General features: G+C 42.7%; 1 protein-coding gene across 3 annotated transcripts in view; it reads right to left on the bottom strand.

The window, feature by feature from the left end:
- CAB39 (calcium binding protein 39) overlaps nucleotides 1-17,998 on the bottom strand; it is an 81,342-nt gene that overhangs the window by 47,834 nt on the left and 15,510 nt on the right. The window contains exon 1 of one of the 3 annotated variants that reach the window (XM_054983591.1): nucleotides 1,222-1,318. The exons of the other annotated variants lie outside the window; for them this stretch is intronic. The gene's annotated coding sequence lies outside the window, so the exon portion shown is untranslated. Of the gene's footprint in view, nucleotides 1-1,221; nucleotides 1,319-17,998 lie in introns of those variants that run through there. 3 annotated transcript variants of the gene reach the window in all.

Genomic DNA, 17,998 nt, shown 5'->3' with positions numbered 1-17,998 from the left:
CTGGATCTGTTGTAAACAGAAAACAGTTTTGAACAAATGTCAGGAAACCTGAGCTGTAAAAAGAAACTATGTGAAGAAACATTATTGCTGTAACCAAAGTATTAAACAAAACATCTATCACTGTTAAGGATTAAGAATATAGAAACTAAGCTTAAAAGAAACTATTTTGCCTGTGATTTAAAGAGTATTCTGTTCTACCAACAAATTTTGCCTCAGCTCTTTCATTCCCTGATTGCTCTTATTCCATCCCTGCCTGTTCAATAAAGTTGTTTATTTTGAACGTTATACAGTCTCCAGTGCCATCCCAAATACACAGGAAGAGGGCTCCTGCTTTCCCCCCATCTAGTTTCCGGGCTGGGCAAAAATAGTCAAAATTAACTGCTTATCAGGGTGGAACACAAAAGAACTTTAAAACCATAAATACAGACATGCTACTTAGGGCTGTTCAGCTCAAGGAGACAAACCTGGATTTTGACAGGAAAATCTGCCTGGAGAGAGTGAAAGGGGGGGGGGGGTCCATCATAGAAGTTATTTTCTCAATTGACATTTAAGCTATAGAATACAATTCAACTCCTGAAGTCTTTGTATACAGTAACAGAGAATTAAAAAAATGGGAGGGGGAAATAGTGTCCTATTCAGGAGATCAGCAATTACTTTTTTACTAGCCAGTAAAAAGTGCTAATTCATGATGTAGAACGATATAATGACAACACACAAAGAGTTGTGGAAAAATACAATCCTCCTCTTCTATTTTACAGAAAAAGTAATTGGATGACAGGAAGTGATATTTACCTGAATACAGGCAAGCCAACTATGTCAAATGTTTTACCAGAATCAGCAAATAGCTCTCTTAAAGACTAAACAGCATAATGATTCTAGATTTTTCAAACTACCATAGCTACTCTCGGTATAATGACTGGTATAGAGATTCCAAACATCATTACTGCTTTAGAGTATTTAACTTAAAGCATGCAGATGTCTCAACAATGAAAAAGCCTTTTGCACCAAGTTTAAAAATCAGGTATCGGAGAGTCTAAAAATGCAATGACCTTGAAGACAATAAAATACTGTGGGAAACTTTTAAGGTTTTATCTTGTGAACATGGTAGAAAGATATAAATCTCATTCACAGTGGGGAGTGAAGGGGGGGGAGACAAGACACACAGCCCCTCATGCTGCAATTGTTAAGCATATTTACTCAAAGAGAGGTGTGGTAAAGTACCTTCTGAATCTTCCCAGGTGATGCATGACCATGCCTTCTCTGAAGCAAAGTTCCTTCAGCAAAGCAATGGCCTTTTAAACCCCACTGGGATTCATTCTCCAATTGTGAAATTTGGATCCTAGAACAAAAAAAAAGTATGCTGTTACTCATGAATACCAATGTCCTTTCCAAACTCTGTCAACTTCAGCCCACATCTGGCTCATTATTCATCCACATGAGGTTTCCCATGGGCTGAAAGTCAGAGTCTGGGCAGAGGAACAGTACTGGATGATGGATTCACACAACTGCCATCGGTTGTCCCTGGGTTATACCCAGAAGGTCTTCACATGGAGTTGCCATTTGTATGAACCAAGACCACTATATGGAAGATGTCCACAATTTGAGACTGTATGACCCTTTTATAGGGCACCATGGTTGCATCCTATTAAATTATATGTTCCCGTTCAATTCAAATGTTCTCAAAGTGATTTCATTGTTAAAAGACAAAGCAATTAAAACAGTAAGACCTGGAGAGACAGGTCCTCAGCTGGAGCTGGTTAAGGCATAACGAAAGAGTGCCAGTCCTTGCCTATTTTCTTTCTGAAGGCTTCAGTGGCAATGGGGGGGGGGGGCAAGTTTTCCACTAAAGTAGCAAAAGCTATGCATACAGAGTCCACGGACGTGCCAGTTCATGTGAATTAGCTAGTGCATTCAGATTCTTATCTGTAAAAACCTCTACAATGAAGTATCAAATTTTATAAAATCTTATCAAGATGAAAATTCCTCAACTGTACCGCAGGGAAACGGTGCCCAGCCTGGAACAAAACTTTGTTTATCCTCTTAATCCCTGATTTAGAAAACCAACTTTCAACCACTTCCTGTGTCTCTTTTCTTAAATAACCATTCCTTGAAACATCTTACCTCTGCCTCAGGGCTTGTTCACATAAAACCAAGACTCTTGCCCTGGAGAATCACATACTTTCAAATTAATTTAGCATAAACTGAGAGAGGTCACAAACCCACTAAAGAAAGGGGATTAAAAATTACATCACATGATCATCAAATGGATAGTCCGTGGTTTAAATCTCCCTGTATAGGGTCATGCTGGGAAACAGGGCTGTTCTTCAAACACATTCCATTGCTCTTCTTCAACAAACAGCATCATGTTTACTCAGAAGTATGTTTTCGACTTGAGTTAATAAGGGAGGAGAGCCAGTAGTGACTGGCCATTCGGAAAATTAGTAGTTCTCTATCTCAGAAAGAATATAATCATTTTTCAAATCTACAATTCCTTTCCAATGCCCTAAAGCAAATTTACAGTTCTGTAAGAGCTTACATTGATATATGCATACTGGCATACAATAAATTAACAATAACTCTTAGTTTTACCATGTTAAAATTTTGACCATACAATTATTTTTTAAAAGCACTAGTTCCTAGCAGTTCAACATACATTAACTCTGGCAAAGAGTTTAACATTGTTTTTAATAAACCAAAGTAATATAGAAGAAGAACAACCTAATTGCTTCTAGAAGACAAACTTGAAAGAAACCGAAGCAGGCAGAAAATATATCTAATATTTTTCAAAAACAACTATCATACACATTGTCATAAGACACTGCAAACTACAAAAACTATCTGCAAAGGGCTGGACTAAACTAATATTAACTTACTTCTACACACAACTAATCTCATCTGTGAGAAGTTGTCTCCTTACTCATGTGTATGGGTGTGCAATCCAGATTCAGGAACCAGGTTTAAAAAAGCAAAAATTTTGCTGATCTGGCTAAATCTGGTTTTCCTGGAGCAAATTAGAGAATGCTTGGGTCCCAGATCAAGACCCCCTGGATAAATAGACTTTACAAAGGAAAGTTTACCTAAGTACAGCACTCTGAGAGTGGAAGGAAAAGAGTTAATAACTGCCTGGAATCAAAGGATCAAGGGTTGAAAGGTACCTCTAGGGTCATCTAGTCTAACCTCCCTCCACACAAACACACCCAGTGAACGTTACTCCATGTCCAGAAGATGGCAAAACACTGTTTAGCCTCTGCTGCATCTTGAGATAAGTCTACATCAACTGCATAGTGATGCTTGTGACCTCGTTGAGTGAGCTCTAATCTGCCATGGACATTGGTTGTTGTGGATTTTCCGGGCTGGACACTGAACACCAGCCTATGAATAAGCTGATTTGATGGCAATGACAATTCATCTAGAGACTGTTTGCAACAATGCTCATGTGTCCTTATTTAGTCGACCATAGCAAATAAATGAGGATCTTTACTTAAGACCTGTGTCCTGTGTAAATAAAAGGATGGTACCCTTTTCAAATCCAGTGAGTGGAGTGCTCTTTCCACCTTTGACTGCAGATTGGGAAAGAACTCTGGCAACACAATTTCCTGTGAGAGATGAAAAGAGGTAAGACCCTTAGGCAGAAATTGTAAGGTAGGTCTGAGGACCACCCTGTTACTGTGGATTTTCAGGAAGAGAGGATCCAACCTAAGTGCTGCCAATATTCAGACTCTCCTAGAAGAGATGATTGCTACTAAAAAGCTAACCTTCAAAGACAGCAATTCCAGTGAACAAGTGGCTAGGCTCAAAGGGAGGCAACATTAGTTGCAAAAGAACCAAGGACAAAAACCACTGAGGGACAGGAGGTGATATGAGGGGTGTGTGTGTAAATTAACAACAGTCCATTGCTGAAATACCCGTTCTTTGCCAATATACAAAACATTTCCATTTAGGTTTATATGATTTTCTAGTTGAAGGTTGTGTCAGGATGTCAATTCTCTAGCCAGAGTAACACCATGCTAACTTGTGTTATAATCAGTAGTTGTCTAGTTTTCCTCCCTCTAGGCCCAGGTGTCGTCCAGGCCGCTCATATCCATGGGAGCGAAGAGCCTTATCTATCCAGTCCAGCCAACGACCTTGATGTCCTCGTCTTCTCATGCCTTCGCAGACAGGACTAGGGGGGAGGCTGGGAACGGGTGTTTGAAGTGTTGGAACTTTCGTTTTACATGCCATTCTCAACAAAGCTTTCGTTCAGCCAAGGGCCTCTACAGCCTTTGGAGTATGGACACCTGTATCCTGAGCAGTGTCTTTCAATAAACCTTTTGGAATCAAGAGACCTTGTGCTTCTTGCAGAAGGGGGGAGACGAACTCAGATAACTGGGATTCCATAGTCTGACAGGTTGTCTCGCATTGAGAGGAACCCTCTGTACCTCTAGTGAGAACGCTAGATCTCTGGATGAATGTACCACGCTGTTAAGTGTAGTGTATTGGGATTATGGTGGTATAGTTCCCCATAGTTCGAGACGTCCAGTACTGCTGGTAGTGTTATGTTTGGAAAGACTTAGTAACTTTGGGGACCAGATCTGTCTGGGCCAGAAGGGGCCTATCAAAATGCAGTGTGTCTTGTCTTGCTGTGCTTTGTATAATACACTAGCTACTAATAGGATTGGCAGGAACATATAAAACAGGTGGCCTGTCCAAGTGAACTGAAAGGCATCTCCTAGTGACTGTGGATCACTCCCTACCATAGAGCAAAACCTCGGCATTGGACACAGTGGTGAATAAGTCCACATTCAGGACACCCCACAGTGTAAAGATGTAATTCAGGTAGACACTGTTTATTGACCACTCGTGATTGACCCTTAACACTCTGCTCAAGACATCTACCCTAGTACTGTCCGATCCAGCAATATGAATGGCCTGTAAGGAGACGTTGTTGGCAATGGCCCAGTTCCAAATGGTCATGGACTCCGTGCAAACGGCCAGGGAAGCAGTGCCTCTGCTTGTTTATGCAATACATGGCCATAGTGTTGTCTGTCTGGATCTGGACATTCTGGCCTTGCAGTAGAGCTGTGAAAGAGACAAAAGCAAAGCAAATTGCTTTGAGTTCTAACATTAATATGTAGGACTTGATCACTAATAGACCACTGATCCTGAATAGATAAGGAACCATAACAAGCATCCCATCCTTGGGTGGAGGCATCAGTTGTAACTATAACCTGCTTGTTGGATTTCTACAATTTCTCCCTTCTTTAGGAGGCTTAGGATCTGTGCATCCAGTTTAGGTAATACATTATTCACAGCCAAGGACTGTTCAATGCAATCAGGTGTGGCCACGAACTCCAACCCATCGTCATCTTTAACTATGGCTAAGACCCAAGAGTCAGTTGTTATTGACTCCCATTCTGGAAGATAAGTTGAGAGCATGTCTTCAAAAGAGCTGTCTGGGCTGGGTGTGGCCGCAACAAGTCAAAATTGTTTGGAAAGTCCCTGGGGATCCTTCTGCTAAGTGCCTTGTTGGGATTGCTTTGGCCTATATGACCCATGTCTCCTGCTCTGCTGAGGCTGGTTATAGGAATGCTGAAATGATCCTTGCTGCTATTGGAAATGTCTATATGGTCTGTTGCATGGGTGGTATTGATACTGATGCCTTGTGAAGTACCTGGGCTTGTATGACTGTTGTTCAGCTGGAGCTATGCCCAAAGACTTGGCAGTCTGGTGGTTCTTCTTTTTCTGTGTGAGAATATCATCCGTTGCAGCCACAAACAGTGAGTACCCCTCAAAAGGCATCTCCTTGAATCTTATCTTTGTTTCTGGTGGTGGAGCGGTCAAGTGTAATCACAAACGCCTTCTGTTCTGACATGAGGAGGGAATCCCAGCCCTTTGTCTTCAAGTGTCAACGCACACACACTAGCTAGAAGCTTAAATTGTTTTTATTTAACTTCTTACATGCTACATATCTCTACTCACAGTTCTACTAACTAACGAAAGGAGAGAGTGCATCTTTCATGGATAAAGATGGAGCTTTGTAGACCTAGTGAATGTGGTGAAAAAAGAGAGATGACTTGCTCCTCTCCCTGCTGAGGTGAGAATGAACAAAGGAGGAAATAGCCCTAAGAAGTTTTGGTGGGCTCTGAATGCCCAGGAACTGAAACCTGTGGGGTAAGGCACTACAACTCCCAAGATGCACTTCTCTTAAAACTATAGGCATATATTCTAGTCCTAGTACATACTGATTAACTGAGTAATATGTTTCTGCTTGCTGATGAAGCAGCACACTCTCTCATGAGAATTATACCTCCCATGCCTCTAGCCGATGTTTCAACAGCATGTCTCCCTGCATTCATTTGTTGTTCTGATAACCTGACTGCCTCTGTTTATAGCAGGGATAACATTGCTCTCTTATCTTCAGGGAGACCTGTGGTGTAATCTGACAGCTTCTCCCATAGATACAGTTGGTATCCTCCCATTATGGTTTGATAATTTGCAATGCAGAGGTTGAGAGCCAACACAGAATACTGCCTCCTGTCAAGGGCATCAATTTTCCTGCCCTCCTTGTCTGGAGGAGCAGAGTGTGATCCAGGCCTGTTCCACTGTATCTACTTTTTCATGAGGGAAGAGGGAGGTGGGTGCTTGAACAGTGATGGCCATGTATCGTGTTTAATTTTGTACATCTGTTCTACTTTCTTTGGCCAGCAACTCTGCTGGCTTCTGCCAGGATCAGGTGGTAACAATAACAACAGCAACAACAACCACTGATTTATAAACCACTCAGAGTGGTTTACAAAGTATGTTATTATTATCCCCACAACATCCCTGTGAGGTGGGTGGGCCTGAAAGAGCTCCTAGAAGCTGTGACTGACCCAAGGTCACCCAGCTGGCTTCAAGTAGTGGGGAATCAAACCTAGTTCTCCAGATTAGAGTCCAGCTGCTCTTAACCACTACACCAAACTGGCTCTCATCCAAATTTTCTAGACTAGGAAATGCAATAGTTGATGGTGCATTGCTGTACAATCAGCTAAGCAACTTGCCTGGAGCAAGAGGTGCACTAGAGGACACATCCAAGTTCAAAGCTTTTGCCATGCATGCCATTTGTTCTGCAAACATGTGCAAGTCCTCATAAGTTGACCCTGAAGTTGGAGCTATATTATTATCCAGGGAAGGGTCAGGTGGAAATTTGGATCCGACTTCCAAATGTGCTGGAGGGTCATCCTTTTCATCGGTTGGCTTCGACCAGGGCCAGGGCCTTTTCAGTCCTGGCCTCAACCTGGTGGAACTCTGTGAGGACACCCGGGCCCATCAGGATCTATCATTTCGGTGGGTCTGTAAGACGGAGATGTTCCACCAGGTATATGGTTGAGGCCAGCATGAGATCCTTACTGGGCCTCCCACCGGTCTCCCACTGTGGGGTTATATAGTGTCCGCTGGCCGGCTGCCCAACATATGGGTACAGCATGGGGCTATGTAGCGCCCATTCGTTAGCTGCCCCACATATGAGTTGCAGTAGGTTATCTGTCCGCTTCCCTCCCCCATATGTTGATGGGCAGGAATCTGGAACTGACCCCATCTTGGGACAGTTATTATCTGTTTGTTGATTTTATAATATGAACTGTTGTTTATGAATTGTTGTTTAATATTTTATTGTATTTTTATAACTGTTGTATCTCACCCTGAGCCTGCTTGTGGAAAGGGCAGGTTAGAAATGTAATTGATGATGATGATGATGACGACGACGACATAGACAGTCTGGGATCCAAGCAGTCGAACTTGGCTGGGCCCCCCTGCCAGTGACAATGGTATGGTGCAGGCACACAACATGCCTAACAGAGTTGCTGGGCTAAGGATGGTTTTGGATCCGGTGAATAGTAGCACCTGGATCCATGGAGGTTCTGATGGTGTGGATCTGAAAGAGAGCCTGAACAGTTGTCGTGTCTCAGATCTGGTGTATCTCTTGGATCCTCCCTGGGTAGGGGTTCAGGCTCCAAACTGGACCTACGCAACCATCCTGTTGGCTCCAAAGGCATGGTATGATACACCTCCAGCTCCTGAAGGTGAGCTCAAATAGGGCAACGGAGGGACCAAGGTAATGTCTTCCAACGGAGCCGCCAGTTCTGAGGATCTGTGGTGGCTTGACTCCAAAGGTTGACTCTGCTTGGCTTCTGAGTCAGATCGCACATGCTTAGTCTTTTTAGACGTCTTTGTTGGTGATTCTGATGATGACTTCAGATCCAAAAGCACTCGATCCTTGGTGTGCTTCTTGGACATCAGATCCAATCTTGGAACTGACCGAGACAAGGCTACAGAACTGGCTCTAGAGCGGTGCTCTGAAGGGGCCGGTGGAGTTGCCACCTTTGTTTCGAAAGCCAACAGATGCTCTTGCATGGCAGGTGATTTAGCTGTCAAAGTATCTGCGCCTGAGAGAACCCTCTCCCACAATGAGGCCTTGAGTCACAGTGCCCTTTCATTTTGGGCTTCTGGCGTAAACTGCTGGCAGATCTTCACTCGCAGAAGCTGATATAATGAAATTCCAGTCCAAAATCAAGTCTGGTAGTCAAGTCTGAAAAAAACCATTAAACGCTGAGACAAAATATGGCGCATAAGAGCTAAGTTCGTCTCCTTGCAGCAGCTCAGAGAGAACTGGAGGGCGGGTGCTCCTCCAGTGGGTCACATTACCATTTAGGTGGGAAAAGTGGTTGCTATGTGAGTTAGGAGGAGCGGCCCCCTAATGAAGCTTTAAAGTAACTATAAAAATTCTCCAGTCAGCAGGCCTGCTTGAATGCGCAGTCCCTAATGTGGGACTGCACAGAAGAACAATGATGAACGTAGAGGTTACCCTATATATATGCTGCTACCATTTAAACTAGGCCCATTTAACATGACCAGAGCGTTTGGGTATATGTGGTACTTCCCCCCACCCCCATAGCCAAGGATTCCTGAGTTAAACAGAACAAAAATAAACTTTATTTACAAGATGGAACAAGCACCCTCATCATGCTTATCAAATTGCACCATGCATTTTGAGCATATCCAATAACATTGTGGAATGTTTTTCAGACCTTCTCTTAGTTATCTAAGGCAGTAACCATCAAATGGTTTTTGAGAGAATCTACGGACCATAATAGTAAAGGTAGGCCTCTGCACAAACACCGAGTCATTACTGACCAATGAGGGGACGTCGCATCGCAACGTTTTCTTAGCAGACTTTTTGTTACGGGATGGTTTGCCGATGCCTTCCCCAGGCATCTACACTTTACCCCCACGAAACTGGATACTCATTTTACTGACCTCGGAAGGATGGAAGGCTGAGTCACCCTTGAGCCAGCTACTTGAACCAGGATCAAACTCAGGTTGTGAGCAGAGCTTAGGCTGCAGTACTGCAGCTTACCACTCTGCACCACAGGGCTCCTCCGGAACATAGAAGATAGCGGATTTTAAACTATAACCCATACTGGGGTTAAACAAGGAAAGTTTCAATGTAACAGAACAGATTTACAGCCAGCTATCTCTCTGCTGCCTCTCTTAGCAATCTCTCAAGCCCTTCTCCCTCTCAGTCTCTCCAAGCCTCCTTTCCCTCCAGTGGACTCTAACCCTGATTGGCCCAACATTCCACATGCTTCCATTGACCGTCTCTCAGGAGAGGCACAGTTGGAGCCAGTCCTGTCTGTCACATGCACATTTATACTCATGTGATCAAAACTCTGTATTTGGGCAAGTAACATACACCTGCAATGTTCAACAAACAGAAGTTTTCCATGCTCTTGTTACTTGCTAAAATGGTTTTTCTTGAGTTGGGGCAGGTTTCCAATTCAAATACAACTGAAAGATTAATGAAGCACATTCCAAGTTATCAGTGTACTTTGTACACTTTTAAAAATTGTACAACAAACCAGTTGCAAACAATCAACACTCTCTTTGTTAGTTTAGGGTGTATTAACACAAAGAGTAAATCTGGGGTAAAGTACTCCTGATGAATTCATCATAGACCTTTTGCAAAATTCTGGATTGCTGTGCTAATACTGCTTTGAGGCAGTTGCCTCAACAATGCACAATTCAAAGAGATTTAACATACCAATACAAAATCATAAACGATGGTTAGCAGATTATCCAAATACATGACACTCCACTAGCTATGATCAGTTAGGGTACGTCAAACCAGGATCTGAAACAGATCTGATATAGTAGCCTCAGCTAAGACTAACTATGGCTTTGTGTAACATATAAACATGGAATCCTTGCTTAAATCTAAACTGCTTCCCCATTACTAACTTCGTGCCATTCCCAGCCACAGAGATGCCTGGCAAGAGCAGCTTAAAAGCTAATAATCTTTTGCCTTTCACCACGTCTTGCTAGTACTTTCCTGATCATTCTGTCAGCTCCTAGTCTGCCAGGCAAAAGTTGTGCCAAACACGGCTGAAGATTCCCACATAGATACTAGACAAATGCACTAGATCTAATTCCCTGCCCTTGCAAAGCTGCTAGGTAGTGATAAGGGAGTTGGGGAGTCTGCGAGGCTTTTTCTCTTACTTGCGTGATACATGCAGTCTCTGTAAGGAAGATGGGGGGGGGGGAATGTTAATGAGTGGAGGTGAATCCTGATTTTTCTTCCAAGTTAACTCAGAAGGAAAAAAGTTAATAGTATCAATGAATTTACACAGCTTTTTTTTTAAAGTCAATAGGACCCTGACTACACAAGCTTTTAGAACTACTGTCATAATGGGGCCCGCTTTGATTCACTCTTCCCTTTCACTTGATCCCCTTTTTAAAGAGCAAGTTTTACACATGTCAGCAGACAAAAATGCAAAGGTAAACAAGTGCTGAGATACTGAAAATTCAAACTGTTCAACAGCTAACTTTAATGCTTAGCACTGATTACCAGGCACAGGGCTAGCACAGCTGTTCTCCTGTGCTGCTGGAATTTTACACACTGGTGTATTTTTGTCTGTTGACCCATTTTCAGCATCCCTTGTCAGACAATATTTTCCTGTAACTTATAGGACTATCTACCACTTGTCATATACATGGGTGCTGACGAGAACTGAAGTAGCAAATTTTACTAACAGCCATCTCATGAGTATAACACAACATTCAAAATGTACCTTGTGACTGTTTCCTTGGTTAAGTGCTACCAAAGAATAAGACTAGCTAAATAAACTTAGTTCTCTAAAATTAAAAGGCTTATCTTTGTCCAGAATACTGTATCTGCGCATTAACAGCTGGCCACACTCTCCTACCTTAAAACTGGTTTCATCTAACAAGGAAAAAAATGCAGCTTCTAATATGCTCAGATGTTAGAGATTAGGAACGAGCAGCAGCACATTATCTGCAACAGCCAAAATGTGGTAACAACAGTAGTTCTGATCCAGAGGCCTGTGAATGCCAAAGGCACATCAAATGCTGCACTTACAGTTCCCCAAGAGACTTCAGCTTCTCAGTCATTGTTTCTGCCTCATCACCCTCTTAACCTACCACCAGTTTCCTAATTTTATTTGGAGAGGCTCAGATAATGGCTTACCTAAATTCAAAGAGAACTGCTTGAACTGAGAACCAAATCAGGGACATTCTCAGTCAGATGAAGCTCTGGAATATTACATTACCCCAAGACTTGAATTCATAACTGACATTAAGGAGCCCAAATTAATTCTTAAAATCACGGGCTACTGTTCACACTCAGTGGAATGTCTGACTTCTTACTTCCATATCACAAACAGCTTTTCAAACACCCCACCAGTTTCAAAGATGGTCTGCCATGCAACATGAGGGATTGTGTATGAGAAAAGAGGCCCAAAACTCCCTTTAGTGCATTTAACTAGCTGTGTAATGCTTTGGATCCTGGCTGAAGTTTTGAAGAAATGTCAATAAGGGGCCTTAGCAATCCTTTTTTGGCTTTTAAAAAAGGAATTACGTAACTGAAATATGCTCACGTTTGACAATCATTATGCTCACGTTTGACAATCATTCCAGTAGCCACAGTGGGAATTTGGTCCTCCCCCCCATGACTCACCCAGTAATTGAAGCCAGAAAAGCTAGTGTGATTACAGCTAAGCATGTGATTAAGCTTTTGCAGGATCATGGCTTTACTGCAGTACATGATATATACTGACTTTGTTATATTAAAGTTCATCTGACAGATTTTTTAAATTACAAAACAAACCCCAACCACCACCACCAAGCAGCCCTTAGTGAAAATCTAAGAGACTGAATAATAAGAAACTACAAACGATAATGCTGATCTTGGCAATTGCTGTTGGTAGCTCCTACTGCATTCACAAATGTATCGCATGAGCTGACCAACTTTGCAATTCATTTATTTATAGTATCGTTTAACATTTCCTATTTTAAAGCATGTCTATTCCTGAATGGTGAACAAAAACAACAGAAATAATTCCTACTGATAGGGAACTCCCACACAATGCATCTAATTAGGACCAAGATAGTTACTTTAATTGTTAGGCTAAAATATAACACTGCTTCATGTTGCTTTTAGTTAAAGGGTAACACTGATAGGAAATAAATTGCTTTTAGTTAGAAGGATAATACTGAGAAGAAATAAATTTACATTACATTTAACCTAAAAACAGAAGAATCCAGAATATTTTAAATCTAAATTTGGGAACTTCCGTTATAATAAAAAAAGTACAGGTAACTGTTATAAAAACTGAAACTTGATCAACTGAGTAGCAATATTATACTAAAAAAAACTTCAAATCAATATGGTTGTTGTGGCCTCTATTTGGTTGAGGCCATCAGGGTTTCTACCAAATAAGCCTCTCTCCCGGTCTCCTCTATGTCTGTAGGGGGTACTGACCATCTACCCACCCCCCATATATGAGCAACAACGCATAGTTAAGCTGCACCTCCACCTCCGTCAGATGTTATATCGTTTTTATATGGTGAGCAGGTGTTTTATTAGAAAGCTGTGTTAATTTATTGTGACTTTATCTTGTATATTTTATCTTCTGTTGTAACCCACCCTGAGCCCACTTGTGGGGATGGCATTATCATCATCATCATCATCATCATAATTTTCTACAGTATTCTTGAAGTGTATCTCTCCATATTTACAACTTTTTTTTCTTGCTTTGGTACACCCTAGGCATGTAAATTAAGTTCGTGCAAAGACTGCCAAAATGTGTGCAATCTATTTCTCATCAAATATCCTATTGTGGACCACTATATGTATGTTGAGCAGTTTCTAAGTTATTAGAAGACTGAATCTGAGTTTAATAAAAACTTTGAAACTGTGCAACATGTGCGTCTGTGTGTGAACGAACTGTTTGACTAATGATTAATTGTTGTTTAGTGAAGATGCTGACCATTTTAAGGAAATTATGTGAACTTCTAACATACAGATGAGAGTACTGAAAGATCAATGGTAAGTTGTGTAGGTCATGATTTTTGGGTTATTTGTGGTTTTGGAGTATAGCAGGAAAAGCAAAATATCATTATGCTGCACAGATAAAATAGTCCTGGGCTCGACTCCTCTCCCAGATAGTCACCTGGAAGATCCTAACAGGTAAGGTGCTTTGGTCCAGTTGGGTAGCTTCATTGAACTGACATTCTCTGCTGTTTTTTATTATCCAGCTTAGCTGATGAAATAAATCAATTTCTCACAGAACAGACCTTTGGACACTTAACGTGAAGAGTCCTTCTCCTCTGAGGAAAGGAAGACATCTCGGGTGATTCCCACCATCCAATCAGGTAGGCAGGAACTAACTTTCTTCCTCTTCCTGTCTAGCATGTGGGACCACCCTCTCTTCAGTTCAGGTGACTCCACAAAGCAGTAACATTGAATTTATCATTCAGCAACTGGCAATACTGAGAGAAAAAACACCTGTTGCATTAACATGTACTGTAAATAAAGCATAACCCGGAGGAGCTAGAAGAATGAGGCCGCAGGGTAGAGAAGGACGGAGACCCGGGGAGGGCAAGATGTCCTCCTTTCCTCAGAGGAGAAGGACCCTTCACGGTAAGTGTCCAAAGGTCCGTTCTCCCTCTGAGGCGGAGGACATCTTGGGTGCTCCCAAAGCAGTTTCCAGTTTCTGGGTGGGATGCAGTCTTCGTCCACGATCATGCACTGCAGTACTTTTCTATTACAGTCAGTGTCCGCTGAATCATATAGATTTGATTTGTATCATCTTAGTAAGGTCAAGACTGACAACCTTGTTGCTGCCTTGCAGACTTCTTCTACAGAAGTGTTCCTGTGTAATGCTGCACTGGTACTAGCACTCCTCAAAGAATGAGCTGGTATTCCACAAGGAACCTCTGCAAAGAGAGTTTTTAGGACTTTCGATAGTGTATGTTTTGCTATTGGCACCTACCGCTGCCAAAGACATTTTCTTGCCCAAATTGAGGGGAGATATATTTAAGAACAGTAAGACTGACTTTCTGATTTGCACTTTTTGGAGCAGATAAGCCTTCAGCCTTCTTCTGACATCTAGGTGTGTCAGAGCCTCTCCCTAGTCTATTTAGGGTACAGGTAGAAATATGGTAGCCTTATCTCTTGCAAACTATGCAGTTTGGAATACGCTTTTGGAAGACAGTACGAGGCATCACCTTACCATTGGGAAAGATACAGAGTTCAGGTCTGACTAAATCTTCTGGCAGACGCGAACATAATAAGGAAGACAGTCTTCATTCTCAGCCTTCTCAGGGGAACGGCTGTGTAAAATGTCTACTGAGTGAGGGCTTCCCAATAAGAGTTGTAAATTCTGAGCATAAACAGTTTTCTGAATGCTAGGAGAGTGTTGGCCACCTCTCAGGAATATCCCCATCTTAGGAAGGTGTTCCTTTCTATTTCCACACAGTTAAGCAGAGTAAGTCTAAATGAGAGAGCCAAATTGGTCCCTGCTGTAACTTGACCAGAGAGGTCAGTAGGATGAGAGGTGGAAATATCACCATCTGTTGCGGAGGGTGGAAAGGCATGGTCTGTTACTGGTAAGGGTAGTAATACAAAGAGGAGGCCTAACGGCCACTGCAATGTCAGGGCATCTGCTTCTGGGTAGAACAAACCTTGTCATGTACCCCCGTAGTTGATGGCTGTGTTGGGACACACACAGGTCCATGAGGTGTTGCGAAGTGCAATGTTATCCATTGGATGAGATGTTTCTTAAGGGACTATTCCCCTGTTGTCCCCTCAGCCAGTTTGCCTGGGCATTGGATATGCCATTGATGTGTACAATTCTGATCGAAGCTAGGTGACCATCCTCCCAGGTAAGTATCCTTGCTGTCACCTTGTGCCACCTCGAGGTCTTGAATCCCCCCAATTGTTTATATGTTTTGTCTGCAACCGTGTCCATACAGATCTCTGAACTGGAACAGGACCAAACAAATTGCTCACCTTTCTAAATCACTGGTAGGAAGATATGCCTAACCTGATTCTTACACCTGTAAATATTTGTTGTTCTTAAGGGGTCATGAATCTTTTGCTTTGCGTTGGGCTGGTGACCTTGGCTCAGATGGGTTTTGATCTGAAGTGGTATCTGAATGGGAAGATCTGTCTTCTCCAGGATCTGTTGTTAATGAGATCTAAGAAAAATCTGAAGTGGTCTTGCCTATAGACGGCCCCAAAGATATTACACTGTAGGTGGCCACTAGCAAACCCATCAATTTCAGTAGTGTCGTGAGAAGTGATTTTGCACTCTGATGACAGTCTCAGTCAGCTGTTTGGTCTTTCTGACCTTTTCTTTGGTGAGGGATAGAAAAAAGCCCTTTTGGTGACTGTGATCTAACCCAGGTGTTCAAACTTGTAGGAACTGAATGGTGAATTGAGTGTTGTGGTGAGATTTTCTCTTGAACTTGAACCGATCAGGAGATCGTCTGGGTACAAATGAACATGAATACCCCGTCTCTGAAACGTATGATGGGGTTGATCATGAATTTTGTGAATACTCTTGGTGTGGTGGACAGGCCAAAACAGGATGGCTCAGAACTGCCAATTGGGTTTTTTTTTTACATAAAATCTTAGGTATTGTTGATGGGCTGACAGAATTGGTACATGGAGGTATGTTTCTGTGAGATCTGTAGATGTCATGTGTTCTTCTGATTGATTGCTCACTGCGACTGAGCGCAGAGTCTCCATTCAGAAGTGATACAATTTGATAAACTTGTTCAAAAAACTTGGCCTAATAACACCCTCCAGTCCCTATTCTTTTTAGGGACTATGAAGAAGATTTGAGTAGACCCGTTTCTGGTGGGCAGCTTTCAAATTGTATGGAATAGCCTTGTGAGACTATTTGTAAGGTCTGCCTGCTTGTCAACCCAGGCTTGATGGTAAAGAGTAGTTGGCCTCTCACAGGGACAGCTAGCAACTCCTGTCTTAGAGATCTGGGTATTAAGGTTGGATCTCTTCCCACGTGTGGAGAACTGTCTGTTTGATCTTGGGACAAGGTAAGCATTATCCCCACAATACAGCTGGAGAGCTGGGACTGAGAGGACTGGTTTATCCAAGGCCATGTGGCAAGTTCATGGCAGCAGTGAGATTTGAACCTGCAGAGTACTGCATCACTGTTCAGTTGCTTAACCACTATACTACAAGTGGGATCTTGAAAGGACCCTCCTTATTAAAGGGCTGCCTAGATTAACCCTAGGATGGCCATTTGGAATCTTGTCTGGACCTTAGTAGTGTGTGTTGTGAATAAAAGGCTGAGGGCCAAAGGATCGCCTCTCAGATTGTTTGAGTGTTTTTGGCAACCCATTCTTCTGTCCTAGATCTCAATCTAGATCTTTCCCAGGCCATCCCCAAATAGCTTGTCTCTTTGAAAGAGGTAAGCCAGGACGATATTTTTAGAGTGTGAATCTGCTGGCCATGCTCTTAGTCAAGAGTGCCGGCTTGTTACTGCTGTCAAAACCATAATCCTGGAAGAAAAAGGTAAATGTATCCAGGATGACATCTGTGTTGAAGGTATCGGCCCTTACATTTGTTTGCCCCTTCAATGGGGGCAGCTATTGTTGTATGGGAGGAGTTGGATCAGTTTCCAGATCCATACTCCTGACTCTTGAGGCAATGGCAATAGCTGTAGCCTTAATAGCCACGGTCACAGCCTCGTACGCTCTTGTTAGCATGGCCTCTCTCCTCTTGTCTAAGTGGTCTCTGACTGATCCTTACCCATCTTCTGACCAGAGCCCAAATGACTGAAGTGTAGCCACTGGAGCTTCGATCGCAGGTGCCTGCAACAACTCATAGCAAAGAAAGGTAGTGAGTATAGTTGGTTTTGTTTTGGGACCAAGTTTGGGGATTATTAATTGGCTTATGGTTTAGACCACTCAGCCTTGAACCTTCTCTCCAAATATTCTGGAAATGGGAGGACCTTTTCTAAGGAACCTTCACTAGGAAGAGACTCTTGTTTCCCTGGGTTGGATTTGGTATTCCCAGTCTAAGGGTCCTACTCCCCCAAGGGTAATTTATACAGCTCTAAGGCTGAGAATGTCTTAGGTAGTAAATACTGGTAGACCTCAGATTCAGACAGCTGGGCTGACTACTCTGGTAGGGATATTTCCTCCTCTTCCACATCTGAAGGAATTCATCCTTCTCCCTGTTGTTACAAACTCTATCTGAGGGTGATTCCCCTGCTCCGTGGGGATCCCTGACTGATAAACGTTACAAACTGCCTTATTCTGACTCAGACCATCGGTCAGTGTTATCTCTTCAGACTGGCAGCAGGTCACCAGGGTCTCAGGAAGAGGTTTTTCCCCTCATCTATCTAATCTTTTAAACTGGAGTTAATGGGGAACAAACCTGGATCCTTTGCATACAAAGCAGAAGCTCTTCCACAGAGCTACAGCCTTACTCATGGAGGGAGGAGGAGGTAGACGCACACCACTATTTCCTCCCTCCTGGTTAGTCTTAAGAGTTAAAAGGTTCAAAGACACCGGCAAGTTTGCACCCTTTATACATTACCCATCTGACAGGGAAAGACAGGGCTAGATCCTGTTGTAAAAGCAGGGCTAAATCCAAAGGGGAAAGGCCTGCTGTAAAATCTCCAGCCAGGAGATTGGCATGGGCACATTCACA

The sequence above is a fragment of the Eublepharis macularius genome, chromosome 6 (assembly GCF_028583425.1).
Source record: "Eublepharis macularius isolate TG4126 chromosome 6, MPM_Emac_v1.0, whole genome shotgun sequence".
Lineage (NCBI taxonomy): Eukaryota > Metazoa > Chordata > Lepidosauria > Squamata > Eublepharidae > Eublepharis > Eublepharis macularius.
This window is presented reverse-complemented; position numbering and strand designations above follow the sequence as displayed.